Source organism: Prinia subflava, chromosome 3 (assembly GCF_021018805.1).
Source record: "Prinia subflava isolate CZ2003 ecotype Zambia chromosome 3, Cam_Psub_1.2, whole genome shotgun sequence".
NCBI lineage: Eukaryota > Metazoa > Chordata > Aves > Passeriformes > Cisticolidae > Prinia > Prinia subflava.
Window position 1 is genome coordinate 58553653 of NC_086249.1, and position 19773 is coordinate 58573425.

Here is a 19773-nt window from a genome sequence, read left to right on the forward strand (position 1 = left end):
AATATAAAACTGAGTGCTAAGCCATGCTGGAATCGGGGAAGGAGCAGCTTTTCCTCAACTAGAAAAAATAAATCTGACTTGTACTTCCAACATTCAAAATAAGGCAGCAGATGGAGTTGCTAGGAGACAGGAGGCAAAGAACAAGAGCATGAATGTGCTCTAGTGTCTCTACACAATAGCAAAGAGTATATGATATGAGCCAGAGCTTTAAATCTCACCATCAGCTATGACTGTTACAGATGATGAAATGAAGTCTTTGTGCTAACCAGGTAAATGCTAAATCTGAACAATTTTAACTAGAGGATCTATGAGAATTGTATTATGTGATATTTAATGTTGCTCTGTGGGCCATCCTTGTAACCATGGAATTACAGTATAATTCAGATAGGAGGGACCTTGGGAGGTCTAGCCCAACCTTCTGCTTAAATCATGAGCAGCTCTGAGGTCAGACCAGGATGCTCAGGGATTTATCCAGTCATCTCTTCCATGAATGGAGATGACATAACCTCTCAGCACAACCTGCTCCTCCTGATAGCACTCATGGGAGGAAAGGTTTTCCTTATATCCTCTCTGAACCACTCTTGTAGTAATTTGTGTCTGTTGCCTCTCAGCCTCACACTTCTCACCATGGCTCCATCTCCTTACTGACATCCCTGCAGATGCTGGGGGCTTCTGTCCTGTCCCTCCAGGGCCATCTCTTCTCCTGACTGAGCAAGCTCCAGTCCCACAGCCTCTCTGCATGGGACAAACGGTCCAGCCACAATCATCCTGGCTGCCACTGCTGAACTCATTCATGTTTATTGCTGCTTCCTATACTGAAGGCCTTAAACAGGACACTACTATTCATGTGATCTAAGAAATGCTGGCTCTTCTCCCGTTAATACAGTTCTGGATGATGTCAGCCATTTTCAGCATCTTTTGTCAAGGTGCACTGCTGGATTGTGTTTGGCTCATGCCTAATTTTGAACCCACCAACACAGGAGATCAGCAAGAACCTGCTGCTACTCTGGGGATTTTTGTGGACTAGACAATATAAGTACAAGGAGACACTGCAATGGGGAAAGAATAATAGGGTCATGTGCAGTGTTGATGAAATGTGAAGTGAAAGTAAAGCCTGGCTGAGAAGTTGTCTTGGGAAAGATGAAATGGATGAAGAATGAAAGAAGTGTCAGTAGGCTTTGATTATAGCACACTTAGAGTAAGAAAGATTTCGTAACTAATAATTTTGGTGTAGAAGAATCTCAGGTAATTTGACCACCACTGGATAAGAAAACAACATGAAAAGGGCTCTGTAAAATACATTAGAGACATTAGAGAACAAGTTTAGACTGTAGATATTAAAATATTCATTGAATGCTTAAGTTTTTCATCTACTTTTTATGATAATTCTAATTGGTGAAAAAAATGAAAAAAATCTATCCAGTTATAGAAAAATACTTATATTTCATAATAAATATAAGAATAAAAGATTTTATCAATTATAGTTTTACGAGGTCATCAGATTTTGAGACAGATGTCTGTAGAACAAAGAAATATGGTGAGCAATATCTAAGTCAGTACTTAAGTGGTTCTATGAGAGGAGAAAAATTGCCAAAGAAAAAGATTTGCTAAAAAAACCCACTGGGTAAAAGGCATAAAGTAGTATAGTTTAATAAACTTCCTGAATAACTATCAATTATTACTTTAAATATTTAGTCCAAAAGCAATTTTCAATAAATTGTCACTTAATTTGAATAATAAATCATAAAACTGCAAAGATTACCACTCTTGAGCAATTTATTGAATGTTAATGATGTAGAACTCTACTAGTCTTCTGCAGAGTTCAGAGTTATCATCTAATCATAGTTGTTAATGATCAAAGAAATCCTCCAAATCTTGAACTATGTGTTTGTGTTTTATGCAATAGGTTGAAGGTAATCACAACGCTGACATCAAGAAAAGGGAAAAACAAAACAAAACACAAAACAAACGAAGAAACACACCCCCCCAACACCCAAATAAAAAGAAAAGTAGATAAAAATAACAAAATTGTTTACAGAGCGTAGAAAATAAGACATCTGGACAGAACCACAAGAAGGACAGAAAATAGAAACAGGCATTGGCGTGAAAGTGGACAATGAATCCGGGAGGAGTCACCCAACAAGAAAAAGTAGGGTGTGCATGCAGTAATCTGTACACAGCACAAAGCCCCAGGGCAATGCTGTTTAACCAAACCTGATCTGCAGCATTCAGCACAGACTCTATCAGTGGTTAAAATAAAAACAAACACCCCCCAAAAAAATAGGCAAGTAAGTAAAGTAAGTAGGGCATTCAGTGCATTACTGGCTGATACTAGTTCCCAAGCTGAGACTTAGCAGGAAATGAGCTTCAAATAAGCTTCAGTAGTTGGCATAACCAGACTTTTCTCAGTTGCAACTTCTTTAGGTTTGGCTTGCACACAACCTCTGTCTGAAAGGATCCAGCAGGGAAAGGATGATTGTGTTTGTGCTGGTCCCACCACCTGCTCTAAGGATGGATTCCCACTTCTTCAATCAGTGAATTGTGTCCTACAACTTGCTGCACGCCCCCTCCAGCAGCCTGGCCCTATCTATAGCACTAGGATATGACAGATGCAGCAGCTATCCCTTGCAGCCACTTACTCCCAGGCATCTTAAACACTGGTGTATTTGTGTAGGATGCCAAGGGTGTGTTTGCATAAGGAGTTATGTATTATGACAGCTCACTGCCTGCTAGGAAGGGTTTGAAGGCTGGGCCAGGTGGAGGTGATGGGAACTGGCTTGCTTCCACCCATAATGCTTATTGGAGCAGGCCTTGAGATGTTTTTATCACTGAGGCATTTCCAGGTTTTAGCTGGGTAGATACCAAGTTGCTCTATGAAGGATCCAGCATGTGCACGTGGGCAACAGGAGCAGGACCAACTGACAGCTCAGATGTATCAGAACTCATGTTTGCCAGGTACTTTGACTCAGTCTTACCACCTGGCAAACCTTCAAAGTGAAAATAGGCACATCTCATCATGGAAAGCAAATGTTCACAGTCTTCACTGCAGTATGGAAACCTTCTTTCTGCTAATTTTCAAGTCTCCTCATCCAGAGTATTACGAATATTTACAATGTTTTCCCATGTGCCTATAGAATGTAAATACCAAACTTATAGAGTAATCATTTAATAAGATTCAGACCCAGGACATGCTTTTTTAATACCAGTATAAAAAATAAATAGCTGATAATATTCCCAATCATATTATCCAGGGACATTATATCTGTGCTTTAAAAGGCAGAAATTCTGGGATGAAATTAGATAAGAAAAAATGTTAACTGAGTGGTGAGAACACTTTGCAGTGTCAGCATGCTTTGTGAATGGAATGAGTTCCCTAAGTGCTCAACAGAAGATTCACCAAGCTCGATTTTAGGGGAAAAACAAGGCTCTGCATCTGCTTTGTGTCTTGGCTGAAGGAAAGTTAGGAGGGAGGAGAAAGCAAAGGATGGACTAAAACTTCCCTCATTGCACTGCAGTTCAAGAATTCCTTGATGCCTTTGCATCTGTGCAATAGTGGTTTAGGTTTTCCATTACTTTCCTGAGGGTAATAGTGCTTCTCTGCATTGAGCTGGTATTTAAAGCCAGACTGACTGGCACCTCATGGTATGGCACCACCAAGCCAAGTACAGCATCTGAATTGGCACAGTGTGTGCTCTATGAGTCTTTTTGTGTCCTGATTCTTTTTACAAAGCATTTTCTACTTGGGATGTACTACTAAAAGTCTCCTCCTGAAGACAGTTATTTTTTTCTTCAGGGTGGACACACTCTTAATTTTAAAAGTTGAAATCATAACATGGAGTTGTTCTCTTTTGTTTTTTGTCTATAATTTCAGCTAATGCTCAGGCATTGAAAACCTAAGATTCAGATCATTATTCTGCTGGTGGAGAGCTCAACATCACCTTCTCCACATCCTAGATAAATCCTTTCTCTAGAAGGCTACTTTGGATTCAGATGCTCCTTCCTTCTGTTTCTGGAGCTGTGCCACTATACAATGCTGCCATTTGTTCTTTTCTCTGCATGACTTGTAGCCCCATGGTTAGATTAACTTTTCAGAGAAGGGAGATGTGGATTTGAGACTCCATGAGGCTCAGGAGAAAAGGTGGAATATGTCCCAGGTCATGGTGAATGTCCTAATATTTGTATAAAATGACACAGAGTGGGTAACACCATCGTCTTTGCCTTTGGAGGTACAGAAAGAAAAATTACAAAGTTCATTTGCTATTTTTACGGAATCTCACCTTATTGCAGTCTGTCTTATTTTTAGATCAACTACTGGATTGGGATCTTTGTGGAGGTGAAGCAGTGGAAGGTATCAGTTGGTGTGACACTTGGGATATATATGTGTCGTGGTTGCAAGGGAGGTGAATTTTTTTCCGGGGGATGTGGGCAGTCCAATCAGTAATCAGCTTTCCTGCTGGCACCTAGATTGGTCACTCGGAGGTTTGGACACGCCTCTGAGGACACAAAGAGTTAAAAGCAGGAGTCTAGGGGGTTCGGCCTCTTTTTTTTTTTTTTTTTCAGATCCCGGTTTCAGCAGAGAGATGTGTCAGGCCTCCTTCTCCTGCCCAGCCACGAGGCTGGGTGGAGGAGGGGAAACACGTGGTCGGCTCAGGTAAGCCGGAGCCCCGGGGGGAGAACAGAGTGGACCGGACTGGAACTGAGCTGCCCCGTCCAGGATGGAGGGGTGGAAAACTGTGGAAGTGCCTTCTGTGTGTGCTCACCCCCTCTTCCCCCCAAACTCCGGGAGAAGGTGCCCAGCCACGTGGGAGTTGCCGAGCCTGGGAGTGCCTGTGTCTGCACCCTGCTGGGAGATAGAAGCTGTTAACCCTTGCTTGGCAGAAAGAAACTTTTCTTAGACATTGATTCTCATGACTGGTGGTTTCGGAGAGAGGGAAGTGGCCTGAGACTGAGATGATAAAGCATGATTGGAAGGAACTCGATGGAAGAATGAGAGGAGTAGCCTTCTGAGCTGGACTTCTCTTGCATAATGTCAGCCATGGACTGAACTTAAGTCTCTTTTGAACATAAACTGCATTTTTGGGTGGATGCAGCTGCCCTTGCTTTTGCTAGAGTGACTGGCACTTGAAGAGTGGAGCGAGCAGAGAAGAGAGGGGGAGGGTGAGGTGGCGCCCTCTGCCCTCAGGGCAGACCTGCTCCTGGAACCCCGGCCCCTGGGTAAAAAGGGGAGAGCTCGGCATGCAGCATCCTTAAAAAGCCCTGTATGTAGTTTTGGCCTATGAGACAGCGGTGAGAGCGCTGGACATAGGAAAAAGAGAGAGTCACCCTAGCAGACTTCTCCGGGCGGTGCCACGGGTGACATGGGAACACATAAGGAGTAGACCTGTGTGTTCTGGAGAACAGTCTGTGGTAGCAGAGAGACTCCTCTCTCCCTTGCTGAATTGAAGATTAGTTTGTTTTTGAGTGGTGATTGTTTGATCTAAAACCCAAAGGTTGGTCTGTGAAGAGTGATGGGTGGGGAGGTAGAAACTGGGAGAAGAAATGTTCTAAGAAGTTTTTATTTCTGTCTCTGTGTGTGTTTAAGAGTATTTCTGTCCCTGTTCTTATGTAATGTAATAAAGTTTTGGTGGTTTTTTTTTGTTTTCAAGATTTAAGCCTGCTCTGCTCTGTTCCTGATCACATCCCACAGTAGCTGTTAGGGGAAAAAAAAAAAACATATTCATGGGTGCATTAACATCTGGCCAGTGCTAACCCATGACAATATGCTAAGTCAAACTTCATAAAGCAAATTAAAACCAAACAAGAAGGTGATTAGCGAGTCTATGTGACTTTGGGAGCAGGGCGCATAAAGCAGCCTCACTCTTGCAATGTTGGATACAGAGCCACATATTCATTCCCAATACTGCTTCCACCCCAGACCTTTTTGGGTAGGAAGAAAATGGATCAGTTCTGGAGGATGTCTCTGTTCTTCTTTCTCTTCACATGCACATCTCTGGTGTGTCTGTGGCACTTGGCACTTTGTAGTCTGTTGTCATTCCACAACTTGGCTTCCGGTGGTGTGAAATCATTAGGTGATTTAAACTGGTCAGGATTAGCTCTGCTCCATGGTACAGTGGGAAGACATCCCTGTAGAGATGACTTCAAAAGCAGAAGTGCCACCTAGACAGCAGATGCCACATCAAGAGACACTGGCAAATGAGGACACAGACTTTTCTCTCTTCTGACCATCTTTGCACAACATTCAAGGTATCTCTATTACATTGTCAATTTCTTGTGATTCTTCTGGAAACAAAATTTGCCTGGGGGCCCCTACATTCCATAAATTTATGTATTCTGTATGTTGTCATAAGTTGTTATATGGGTGTGGCAGTTTAGTGAAGATGAGGTGAGGAGGTAATGGGTGAAACAACTATTTCACAAGGCAGTAAGAAATGCTGTAAGATGATCTCCTGTCTTTCATTAAAACCTAGTGTGTTATTTATCAGTGAAAATGCCATTGCAGGACAGGTTCATACAGGAAATGAAACTTCAGCAAAAGTAGATGTCAGATAAAATCAACATTCAATTCAGCTCACTCTACGTAAAATGAAAATACACACATCATTTTGGGCTCAGGGACATGCAAAACCTTTTCTGGCTTGGGGTTTAAATTAACACCTATCTAAAACAGCTGTTAATATGCTTTAGTAATCCAGCGTACTAAAAGTAAATTTATCTTCTAATTAAATGAAATAGTCAAGTCCTAGCATTTAATCTATCATAATGAATTCCTAAAAAAGGAGTAGTGTTTAATAGCCTCTTTTGACTTAGTTGTGGTAAACTGATAAAGGAAAGGAATTTGAAACTGGTGAGTCTTAATGAATTTTTTTTCATTTATAAGTACAATTGAAATAATCCTTATTTGTTTCAAAGTAATTTTGAAGGTAGATAGAAACAGGTTTTTAACCTGTCCAATTGGATAACCTTAAAGAGGGGTAATGATATAAAATTGCCACTCCCTCCTCCAACACAAAGTAATTATTAAAATTTGTCAGCCTGACTTCTTGGGATTTCTTCTGACTTCTTACTGCAGAGGCAGTGAACCTTACCAGCAAATTCAAATTAATAAAGAGGGCTTATTTTTGCTACTGCACTTGATGGTCATCTTTGTCTACAGATAGAAAATCCATTTGAAAAGATTATAAAGTGTGGTAATTTAGTAGATGTGCACTTGCTCCTTTCCATTCAGCTTCATTAGCCTTTTATACTTCACAATATTTTGTCTAAAAAAATTGGCAAATTTGAGGGCGTTTACTCAGTATTTTGAATTTATAGTGAAAGCCCATGACATGCAAAGTCCATCCTGGTTTGCTGTAATCCCAACAGCTCCCAAAGCCATGAAATATCATTGACCAAGAGACAAAAGAACACAAAAAAATCTTGGATCTTGAAAATATTGAACAGATCTGCAAACAATGAGGAATAAAAAAAAGAAAATCATTGGACATTTAATGTCAAAAATGTGCTGGGAGAAGCCTATTTCCCCTTTTTCCTCTGACTAGCACATCCATTCACTCCATCTGCTTTCTTCCTTACTCAAATCAGCATTACTGCTCTACAGGATAGAAGCTGGTTTTCACCTCTCTATGTCTCTTGGCTCTTCTACTAGTGTTATTAATGTTAGGAGTCATACTGATTTCATCCCATTCCTAGTAGCAAACACCACAGCTTTTGTCTCATCAACACAGGGCTATCCCTGTACTTGCAAATGCAGCAGTGCCAGGATCCATGCTTCAATCCTCTCTGGCCAGCTGGCATGGACTAGTCTTGTTCTTACAAGTGAAGGCTCATAAACAAGCTTGCTACATCCCAGCTATCTATTGGGAAATAGTGCATGGCTTTTTCTAACTCTGGGCCTATACTGAGGATTTGTTTGGGAACTGGTCAGGACCTAAACCATACCAGGGACTGTTTTACTCCTTTAAAAATAAAGAGGGCAAAATCACAATGCCAGTGTTGTTCTGCCAATATAGACATAACGAGGTGGACTTCTTTTTAAGATCTTCCTGGATCTCTTTCTGGATCCAAAGTCTCCTCTGGAGCTGGTGGGGCACCTTCTTATTCATCTCTCTGCTCCCAGCCCAGACAGTGACAGTACAAGTGCAGAGGGGACCCCTCAAAAAATGTTGCTTCAGCATCCTTGTCCTGACTGTGAAAAAGGGAAAAAAGTCTGACTTTTTTTTGAACAGGGACAGTGTTGCTTCTTTTTTACAGACAGTGGCTTTATTGTCTATCCCTTTTGGGAAATCAAAAATTTCTCAGGGGTAAGAGTCTGAAAATTTTTCAGAAGAGAAAAGAGCACAGCACAGCAAAGAGGTTAATTTTTAAAAGGTTAATTTCAACACTTTTGACAATCTGGCAAAATCTTACTTGTTCCATAGTCAAAGATACTATTTCCTTTATTTCAGAAAGAGCAGGGTAACAGCCTGTTATTTCCAACCCAGTGCAAAGAAAGCATTATGAGAGCTGAGGCAGCACTTAAGTCCCACGCAATCTCTGAGATATATTTCTGTAAACTGACAGCCACAAACTCCAAATCATGAAACTGAAGTGTAAAAAACCCCAAATAATTCCTCTACTGCAGAATATCTTGTATAATATTAAGCTTTCAAGATTTCTATTTCTAATTTTATCATAGCCTTTTTTTTTAAAGTTTTGTCACACAGCAAGAACAGCAGAGTTGCCACTTCCTTGCATCTTGTGATGAGGTATGTAAGTCAGCTGAGTCCTAGTGTGAAAAAGAAAACAAAGCGTTTCTAGTTTACCCCAAACACTTCTTTTAATTGTAGTACATTTAATTCATCATGGGCCTGGCAGATTTCAGGCAACAGAATAAACAGGCTTTCAGAAATGCTTATGGCTCCAAGCGTGACTTTTTTTTATTGAAACAGTTTTTAGTTCTGTTTGTTTGCTACAGAATATTTTCCTCAGTGTTGTTTTTATGCTGAACTGAGACTTGGCAATGCTTTCCATTGGAATGTAACACTGTCATGTAAGGTCAAACCAGAAAATACCAGTTGGTATTTCCCAGTGATTGTACACATGTAATGTGATGTCCTTCATTGAACTCAGCTTTTATTTCTGAGAAATAACTGTTATTTTAGCTTGCATCACTGCAGATATTAATCATAAACCTATACAGCTATTTATGTCTTATGCTCACTAGTCAAGGAAAAATTCCTTCCTTCCTTCCTTCCTTCCTTCCTTCCTTCCTTCCTTCCTTCCTTCCTTCCTTCCTTCCTTCCTTCCTTCCTTCCTTCCTTCCTTCCTTCCTTCCTTCCTTCCTTCCTTCCTTCCTTCCTTCCTTCCTTCCTTCCTTCCTTCCTTCCTTCCTTCCTTCCTTCCTTCCTTCCTTCCTTCCTTCCTTCCTTCCTTCCTTCCTTCCTTCCTTCCTTCCTTCCTTCCTTCCTTCCTTCCTTCCTTCCTTCCTTCCTTCCTTCCTTCCTTCCTTCCTTCCTTCCTTCCTTCCTTCCTTCCTTCCTTCCTTCCTTCCTTCCACGCCTTCCTTCCACGCCTTCCTTCCACGCCTTCTGTGCCTTCCTTCCTTCCTTCCGCGCCTTCCGCGCCTTAATCGCCTTCCTTCCGCACCTTCCTTCCTTCCTGCTTGCCTGCCTGCCTTCCTGCCTTCCTTCCTTCCCTCCTCCCTTCCCTCCTCCCTTCCCTCCTTCCTCTCAACATTCCACCATCCCACCATCCCACCATCCCTCCTCTCATTTTTGATTTTTTCAGGGGATGAACAGATTGGGAGGAGAGCAATAGCAAGGCCTAGACCTCAGACTAAATTTTGGCAGTGACTGCCTGTATATCTGGTTCAAGTAAAGCTCCCTCATGCCTTTTGCTTCTAAAATATAGTTGGAAAATTCTTTCTTTTATCTCTAAACTCTTTCAGGACTATCTGTATATAAATCTATTATAGCCTCTTCTAGAATCCCTCCAAGTAGTGTTTAGAAGCTTTTAGAGATGGAGAGGATTGGATTCATTCATTCTTTGATTTATTTTGAATCGCAGCCTTTTGAATGACAGAAATGCAATGCCCATTACCTCGGAGATGTACACATCTACAAGTCTGTTAAATAACAGAGTATTGCTTGCACAAGCTGTAATTTAAAGGTTGAAAAACCTTGCATCATCCCTGAAATATAAAACCACAGATGCTCAGTTTCCCAACACTGCATTTTACAAAGCTCTGAGCCAGCTCCTTAAGTAAGCCCTTATGTCGTCCAGTTCAGTCCTTTTGAAGTGAAATTAAGTCTATCTTTTTTATTTCAGTATGAATTTGTGTGAATAGAGACAAATCAAGAATATATCTCTTTTGTTCTGTTTGACTACTGGAATGTCAGTGGACAATGTATCTTCTTCATTACAAAATAATTTCCCTTTCACACATGACCTTGTCTGAGTACATTTTTAAGCACTTTGCACTTACCTAGTGCTGTATTACCCTGGGTGTCTAGCTGCAATAGCCTGTGGGTTTATATCAGAAGTGATACGTCATAGGACTCTAACTCCCTACGATAATAGTGAGGGTTTTAATTCTTTCTGAAATGTCCTTTAAATCCCATTAGAGACAGAGGTCCAGTTACAAAATTGAGTCACACGTCTCAATTCTTGATAAATGATCTTGATGTGATTACTCTTGGTGTTCAAACCCTTGCAAGTGAAATAAATTTGCTGCAGGAATGTCATTACCACAAATAAAGGAGGCTTGATTATTGCTTCTATAATGTTAAGGTACTATGGTTATACCAAGCAAACTGACCAGTGAGTTTCAGTGAAGCACATTGCACTCGGAATGGGCAGGTATGGCCCAGTAAATAACCCTGTATGCACATCAGCTCTGGTCCTACAAGCAGTGGATGTGTGTTAGCACAGCAGTGAGGTGAGTATTCCCAGGGTGAGTATTCCTACCTCTGAGGAAGGGCTAATTCCCATAAGTATAGTGTTACAGTGAAAATGCATTATACTGCAGTTAGTCTAAAGCAAGCTGAAATATCTTTACACAGCAATGCATTTCAGATACTTGCACACCCAGATACATGCAGCAGATAGAAACTGCTCATCTCCAAAAGGGTATGCACATTACAGCACTGGTGAACCATGTGTTTATCCCAGGTTCCAACACCTTGTATTGCAGATGTGTTATTTTAGTCTGATGTGGAGCAGAGTGGTTCCTTCAAGGGGATCGAGGATACAACTGAGTACTGCTTTGCACTGGAGTCCACATTACCTAAAATGGATGTAGGCTTGTCTATACCCCAGTCCTGCAATACAGGAACCTTCATGCTTTAATTGGAGTAAGGAAGACAGATAAACCATGTCCACCCCATGTTATGAAAAAGCTGTCCTTTTTTGAAAGATTCCTGGATCAAACATTGATTTCTGCATGATGTGGTCATTTTAATTTTCCCTCCTCTGCCAAAAGCAAACAATTTTTTATTTAGGTACCAGTGCAAGGTGGGTGGTTAGAAATACCTTGACTATTGAACAGCTTGCAAATAGAATACTTGCAAATGGCAAAAGCCAGGCCTTTGACTTCTGAAATTTAGCTTAAAGCTGGAAATTTTCTGTTGCTACACTTTGTAGTGAAGTCATAATTGTGTGTTTGACATTAGTCTGTTGCCATGGATAGTAGGAATCAGGGTAGGATGTGATGACATTAAAAGGTCACTTCAATCTCTAATACCTATGGTTTTGGAAATGACTAATGGCATTGTGCTGCTACAAGTGTAGAAATGGAGCAACATGATGAACTGTAACTGACTCTTGCATAAGCAAAAATACCTCTGAGATTTAGAAGAAAGGATGACAGAGCCCTATTAAAAAGTGAATGGGTTTATTTTTCATCTTGTTCCTTTCTGAGAGAGATTGCATACCTGGTCGTTGGAGAGGGTCATTTCTTTGGTACAAAAATGTAACAGCAAAATGGGTGTATCAATAAATGTTATTTCTGGTATCAATCTATGATTGTATTTAAACAATTAACTCTAGATAATTGTTTACAGGGGATTTACTTGGACCAATAAATATCACTATTTTGGTATGTTAGAAATTTCAATGCTCTTTTAAGATGTGGCTCTTCTCATCTGATCATAGAAGGAAATAAGGGATAATGTTTATTTTCAGAGGGACATATTTGAAGTGTCTAACTGAACCCATGGAGCTCCTGCTTGATTTGGAACAGTTGGGCTTGATCTGGCAGAAGAACATGACCGAGTCATCCTGAATTGTTAACACAGTCCCTGTGGTTAGGTCAGTAAATCTTCAGGGGATGGGAAAGAGATGGAGCACAGATTTCTACTACAGCAAAAACTTTTGAAACAAAAAGAAACTCAGAATATGTAGATTGTGAAGGCTGTTTTGTAGAACATATGTGATGCTCTAATATAAACTTTTTATTTACTCATGCAGTTATTCAGGAAATTAAAAAATATAGAAGTATTTATATTAAAAATCAAATACAAAGCCTTTCCACGATCACTCTCCCTTTTGTTTGATCTCTTCTTCCACTTCCCTTCCCTTCTATTCCCTTTCTCCCTCATTCACTTCTTCCCTAATTTCCTTCCTTCCCTAAATTTTTAAAGGTGAAGGCATTCTATAATCTGTTCTTCTATTACACTGGCTGTTTTAGCACTTGGTTGTGTAACCATTTTCTAGCTGTGATGTATTTATTAATCGTCCAGTGTTGCCACATGTTTCATTGCACATTTTGCATTCCTGAGAGCTGTTTGTAGATGGTTTCCTGTGTTTGCAAATCTGGGCAATCCAGCCCAAGCTGCCATCCACTGTTGCTGAGAAAAAGTGGAATCTCCTGGCCCTTTGCAGAGATAGTTGCATTTTGCCTGCAGTAGGAGAATAACCAAAAGAAGAGTAAATCTTTTCTCTAATCTCAAGTGCAGAGATAATTTTTTTCTCCAATAATAAGTTCCCTTCTGAGGATGCTCAACTGCACTATTGGAACATTTGTTTTATATCTTGGCACATGCTAGAGATGATCAAAGCAGCAGCTTTTGTTTAAAGAAATAGAAAAGCAGGGTTGCGGAACATCCAGGGATCGATATAACACTACAAAGCAAGGAAGACTCACAAGACCCAAACTATATTAAATGAGGTTTTTTCAGCAGTTCGCCAGTGTGCAAAATGACAAGCTAGATCAGGTGACACAGTTCTGAAATAGTTTAGTCCCTTGTATAGAATTTGGGCACGCAGATTTTTCTCAGTATCCATTTTTCAGGTCTGTAGATAATCAGTCCAGCCATTAAAATAGTGTTGCCATTTTCCATGGCAGTGAGAGGCAGTATTTTTTATCAATATTTTTTGTTACTTATGATACAAATTTAAACTCTGCTATTAAAGGACAATGAATAAACCTAGGCATCTGTTCATGAGAAAAAAATTCTTAAAATTAAGCAGATTCCATTCATACTCATTCTACTTTTATACAAACAACACTGAATCAAGCAAAGCATTTCCATAGTATTTCTATAAGTCATGAATTAATTTCATGTCACCAGTACGGAGAAGGCAGACATTCTCAAAACACAAATAATCATTGAAATACATATTTTAGGCACCTAGTTCTTTTCAGGAACTTGAGCTCTCAAGTATTGCTTGTGAGTAATCATCTGTATCAGTAATCTCCACATGATTTATTAATGCCTTGCTAAAAAGCACTGATGTAACTGTCCAGCACTGTTTTCCTTTCCATACAGGGAGAAGAAAATCCCAAGCTCTGCCTGGCTTGGGTCCAATAATTCCAAATTAATTTATGTGATCAAGAACTGGGCGTTAACTTCTTTTATATGCCAGGAGAGTAGGTAATAAAATAAAACCAATCAGTCAAAGTGTAGCAGCTCTTTACTCTGTACTGGTGGGAGGAGAGGGTGAGATCACCGGTTCTGCAAAGCTGAAGTGACCAGCTGACTTCTTTGTCTGCTCGCCTGTGTGCTCTCCTCTGGCACAGCAAGAGGCAGGGAGCATTGCTCCCTGCTACTTTGTGAACGAGGGGCTTTCCCATGGAGCCCCTCTGCACATGAAGCTCAGAGACCTGGTGACAGTTTAAGTCTCCATAATTTTATTTTTTCTTACATCGTACCTATAGAAAAAACCAGGTTAATTAATGAGAAAAGTGATGCACAGCTTTAATTCTCATTGTTATGAGCAAGGCCCCATGAGAACAGTGGAAGTAATTACGTTATATTTCCTTCTGGTTTAGCTACCAGGCCTGGATGTGTTTATAGCAGAATTTACAAGAACTTCTTGCTGTCTCTAAGACTGGCATTTGTCCTTTATGTCCTGGAATAGTTTAGAGTGTGTTATTTCAGTTCTGAAGAACAAATTTGGGCATTAATTGCTGAACCACTTTCTATGAAAGAAACAATTGCATCACCTGGCTGTTTTCAATTTTTTGCTCTTTTGTCCATACTGCATTGTAATGGAGACTTGATTTTGTGATTTTTTTTTATTCAAGACCAAAAGCAGTTGATTTCAATTTATATATAATATGCATTTTTATTATTTGTCTTCCTTAGAGTGATAGAAGGCACAGTACAGTAGGTTAACACAAAATGCTACAAACTGAACTCTTAAAACAAATCACACTCTTCTAAATTGTGTGTAGTAGACAAGATTTCATTTTTCATGTGCCAAATAGGCTTCTATTTAAAGCACAGCTGTGAGATGATATGTGATCAGTCAAAATTCAGCTTGTTTTTGGATTGTTAATCTAAAAACCATTTAAATTAATTACTCTAAATAAAACAATGAATGAGGAGTTGTGCCTACTTGTAACTGAAAGTCTCTTGTGATTTCCTCAGTACTATGAGGAAACACCAGTCAATGAGAATTCCTCAATAGTTCCCCCCATTTCAGCTGGAAAAGAAAATATTTTTAAGTATCTCCAGTTAGAAACTGCAGAAAGGGGCTTAATACACTGTAGTTACTCTGAATTAAGATTAAAATGTTGCTTGATAGCCCCTGGCTTTTTTTAGTAGCAATTATTCTGAGTGCATGATAATACTTGTAAGTGACTGTGTATGCTTTAAGCTCTCCACTCCTTGATATGCTCTTGAACTTGTGCCATTTTAAGAGGGGCACTGAATCAAAGGTTTTGACGGGGTGACAGAGGACTGACATTATAAAATTAACATGTCCTGAATCACGATCCATGAAACACAGACTCACAGACAGTGTGTATTTTTAGTTACACTCATTGTTAACTGACATTAAATACACTCTTGCCTTATTAAAATGCTGTTAGGGCTGCTACTTAACGATTCACTGTGATTTTATGATGGCATATGCTAAATATTCTCAGAAATTTTCAGTTATGGACTAGTTCAATAGGAAAGGATTGTATCAATCAATCAATGTATTATTATATAAGTGGTATTTTCAATGCTGTTCCCTGAATATTGTCAGATACTGATCTATTTGGTTGTGTAGTATCATTACAGTTTATGATATCCAAGACTCCTGAGAGAAATTTGATGTAGAGACAATTAAACACGAGTATGTTCATGCACGTGCACACCTCTGTATGCAGAGCTCATAATGTATTGCTTTCAGTACATTTTAGTTACCAAGAGGGAGACCAGCATCCAAAAGCTAAGCAAGCCACAGAGATAAGCTACTTTTTGCTTTAGATAAGCCTTCAACTTCTAGAAGCGTCCAACAAGCAGCTCTGTATCTAAGATGCTTACATTTTAATCAAGTGCTGTCAAACTTTTTGATGACTAAGGGAGAGATTACCCTATAGCTGTTTACTCAAAGATCCAATGGTAAATAAATTTTACAGTGTTAGAGGTTGATGGAAAATCATCTGAGAACCATTTGAGAATTCTTTCATGCCCTGCCAATTTGATGGCCTAATTTGAGTAATGAGCAGGTTTTTTTATGCCCTGTATATGGATTCTGCAAATACCTGGGTTGCAGATTTAGCACCACTGCAAGGATCCAGTTTTCTGCTATCTGTGATATATATATACTACAGTATATGCCATTATTCTGTTGAGATCAATGGAATTTTTCTCTTGGCTTTACAGCAGCCAGGATCTCACTCTTGATGCTTATCACTCATGCTTGACCTTGGAGGCAAGGAAGTCACTGCAATTTAGAGTGCCTCAAAAAAGAACCTGTGCCACATGACTACTGGGCTGAGTATGAAGACAGCCTTTATGTGTCAGAAAGGCAAAGATATACTTAATGCATCTGAAGTGCTTTAAAGTCAGATTTCTGTATCAGATCACTGTGTTTACAGAGCAGGAGGAAAGCTGGGCATGTCTGGATTTATCCCACATGTTGACTCACAGCTATCCTTTTCAGAGCCAAAACCACTCCTAGTAACACTTCCAGTCACCAACAGCAACTGCCAGGCAGCCAGATAACAGCAGAGGTAAACTACCAGTCTGCTGCAGCCTGAAACTTGAATCTTGGTGGAAAAGGGATTTTAGCTGTTGGAAATAATAACTGGAGGCACATCAGGAATCCTCTATTCAGTGGTCAAGTCTTCAAAGGTCTTGTGAGCAGTGGAAGTTTTTGCATCTGGAAAGCTCTCCTGACCTTACACTCTTCAGTGCCAAAATTGGTAAGTCCATGTTGTAGCAATAAGCTTACCTGAGGAACTTAAAATGGGAATTCATTTGAAATCAAAAAAGAGAACATCTGTGCTTGACTTGCAGTGTTTTCTATATAATCTCTGTTTAATTTACAAGTAGAATTTCCCCTGTACTCCTGCCATGTGTAATGTGGGCTCTGAATGTCCTGAAAAGTCCTTTTTTTCTTCTTATTTCAGAACCAGTATGTACATTCTTTAGACTGCCATCCTGAAACTGTTCAGTCATGTAGCTAGACTACTAAGAAGTCCCATTGATACAAAATCCAGTCTCTAAATACCTAGTAGATTTGGAATAATGGGTTAAATTGAATGCATGCCATTATCTTCTGACACTATTTCAAGCAGAGATGTTAGTGAATGTAGACAAGAACCTCTTAAAGATGTATTTAACAATTCCTGTACTTTATTTAGGAATTCATCACCTTTCAGTTTTAAGTGAAAGATGAGTGACACTCTTTTATTATATTGCAAGGAGATATTCATGCTGCTTAAAGTGTCTTCTCTAAAAGATGACCATAATTATAAGATTGGGATGACCACCTCACGAGGGACAAAGGACTAAGCTAGACACTATTTGTCCAATGGAATTCATTTTTTAAACTATTTTCAAAAATCTTTGAGGAAATATACAGTATCCCACCGGCAGGTTTAATTTAATGGCAACTGGAACTGAAATCCTCAAAACCTTTCCACAAGCAAAGGTTTTACTTATAATTGCATTTATATCTTGACCTACCTAGCCTTCATTGTACACATCATGGACAAACTTCCTTCAGGAATGTGGACAGTTATGCACCTATCTGAGATTAGATCTGAGTTTAGCCTAGCATTTGTTTCTACAGAGTTTAGAAAATGTGTTTGAAATAATTTAATCGAACTTACTGAATATATTTACCCAGTAGATAGAAGATCATATTATCTTGGATCTGGAACAATAGTCTTAGTTACCCCCATGCTTCAAAAGGTTTCAAGTTTGGTTCAGATTTTGACTTGCATTCCATCAGAGTGAATGTTTGCTCTGGCATCTGAGCCAATTGACTAAGTCACCTCAGGCAGTTGAGATCTGCTTCAGTTGATAAAATTGGCTTGAGATATGAGTTGTCTGGCCTCTTCTTGGTTAAAAGGTGGACACAGATGCAGAATTTAGGCAAATATGCATAATGAAATTGAGCAACTTATTGATAATCATCAATGTTTTACTGAAAGAAAAATAGAAGAATTTGGAAGAAGTGAAAATGAAACAGGGTAGCAATTACAAATGAAACAGCATGTCATGAACTCTAAATAAAACTAGAGATATCCCTTTCTATTGTACCAACTTCCAAACCCAGACCTTTCAAGCTTTGCAGACAGTAGTGAAAGGGTGAGGGATGACTAGGTCAGGCTCTTTTGAGGCTGCATGACTATATCCCTTCAAATGGAGGCTCTTATACCACTAACCTTGGAATTAAGGTGAGAAGGCCTGGATGTCCCACCCTGACCATGAATGCTTGGACCAGAACTGCTGTTGTGTGTCTCCCTTCTGCTTTGTGGATTCCAGTGTAATGCCACATCATTCGTCCTCATTTCTATGGGCTTTTGCTGCAGTTGCATATGGACTTTTCTGGAGCCAAGTTTTCCACAAGCAACATAATATTTAAAACATGGCTACCATCCAAAGCTAAATATCATTCCAGTTCTCTTTCCTGAGATGAAAAAAGAACCCAAAAACCATTATGATAAAGAGTCTCCTAGAACTGTCTGATAAGAGGAGCAAAATTAGGGTAACTTTTCTAGCTCTGATTTTCTTGTTGCATAAGCAAGTGAAAGGAAAGCATTACATTTCTATTTTCTCTATTTTATTGGCTTAGAATCTATAACAAGGAAATGCAGCAGACAAAATCAGAAGTATATGTTCAACATAAAATTTTGCAAAACTGCAATAGCAATAGAGGAAAGATTGCTATGCATCTAATTTTCATGGGAAAATTTGAAGAATAGCCAACAGAAATGTATCTGAGTACTCTGAATAATGATATCCCAAAATTTAAAGCAAGAAAAATAAAAATCAATTTTAAGAAGACTAAGGATAATATTTTCTCTTATTTGCGTGAAAGAAAAGAGAATTATAGAAGCCTCTCAACAAAATGAAGAGGATTTTAGCTGCCATTTCTCCTTTCTGGGATCTGTCATATTTGTTGAGAAAAGCTCTTCCATTTGTTGTGCTGAAGGGTTGATAATGGGTCTTATTTTCATTGCTCTGTTTCCACCTAGTGCTCAAAGTGCACATTGCACCAAGCTGTACGTATGTTCTAGAATCCAGAACGGCACTTCGGGGTCGCTCTCTGTTTTCAGGAGCTCTGCAGTACAAATAAGCAAGTGGAAGATTAAATATCACATTTATAAAAGGCACCAGTTCCCAGAACAAAGTCTGTCAGGTGTCTATATAGTCTTTCCTGCATGATCTGTGCAGAAACAGGAGTGTCTGTTATCTGGTTTAACTCTTAGAATCCCTCTTGCGGATGCCTTTTGTTTTGTTTTGTTTTGTGGTAGTTCTCTTGTTAACCGAAGACGAATGCATGTGAATAAAAAGGACCACACCACAGTAATTGAGAGACATTCACTACTCTCACAGGCACAAGTGTGTGCTCAGGATGTAGTCTAGAATGGGATAGCTAAGACACCTGGAAGCTCTGAGCTGGACTCATCTGGATAGTCTTTTCCCATCTAGCTCAGGTTATAAAATACCTTTCACATTTTATAACAATATCCTGGTTTAGAAAGGCAGGTGTCTGCTAAGGAAGGCAGGAGCCTCCCTTGAAATGGAGAATGTAAACCCCCTCCCTCTGAATTTTTATAATTTTGAAATCGAGGAGGTCTCAGGCAAAGATATGGGAATAGGAATAACAGTTCTTTACTAGGAAAATGAAAATAAAAGTGTAGTAGTACAAAAAAAGCGAGCAAATAAGAAGAAAACTCTGACAGAGTCAGAACTTTTTAGTAACAAAACTGGAGGATTCAAAAACTTGCAGGATGTTGCAGGATGAAAAAAAGGAGAGATCTTGTGATGGACTATGAAATCTGTATTTTTTTCAGGAAGTTGAAAAGAGCTGAAGACACAACTTGTGGATTTACCTTGTCAAATG

General features: G+C 39.5%; 1 protein-coding gene across 3 annotated transcripts in view; it reads left to right on the top strand.

Moving 5' to 3' along the window:
• Positions 1-16404: 16404 nt before the first annotated feature.
• The window catches only part of SCEL (sciellin), a 69234-nt gene continuing 65865 nt past the window's right edge, over positions 16405-19773 (top strand). For 2 of the 3 annotated variants that reach the window (XM_063392267.1, XM_063392271.1), the window contains exon 1: positions 16406-16618. The gene's annotated coding sequence lies outside the window, so the exon portion shown is untranslated. Of the gene's footprint in view, positions 16619-19773 lie in introns of all 3 variants that reach the window. The other variant, XM_063392270.1, reaches the window with a different exon arrangement.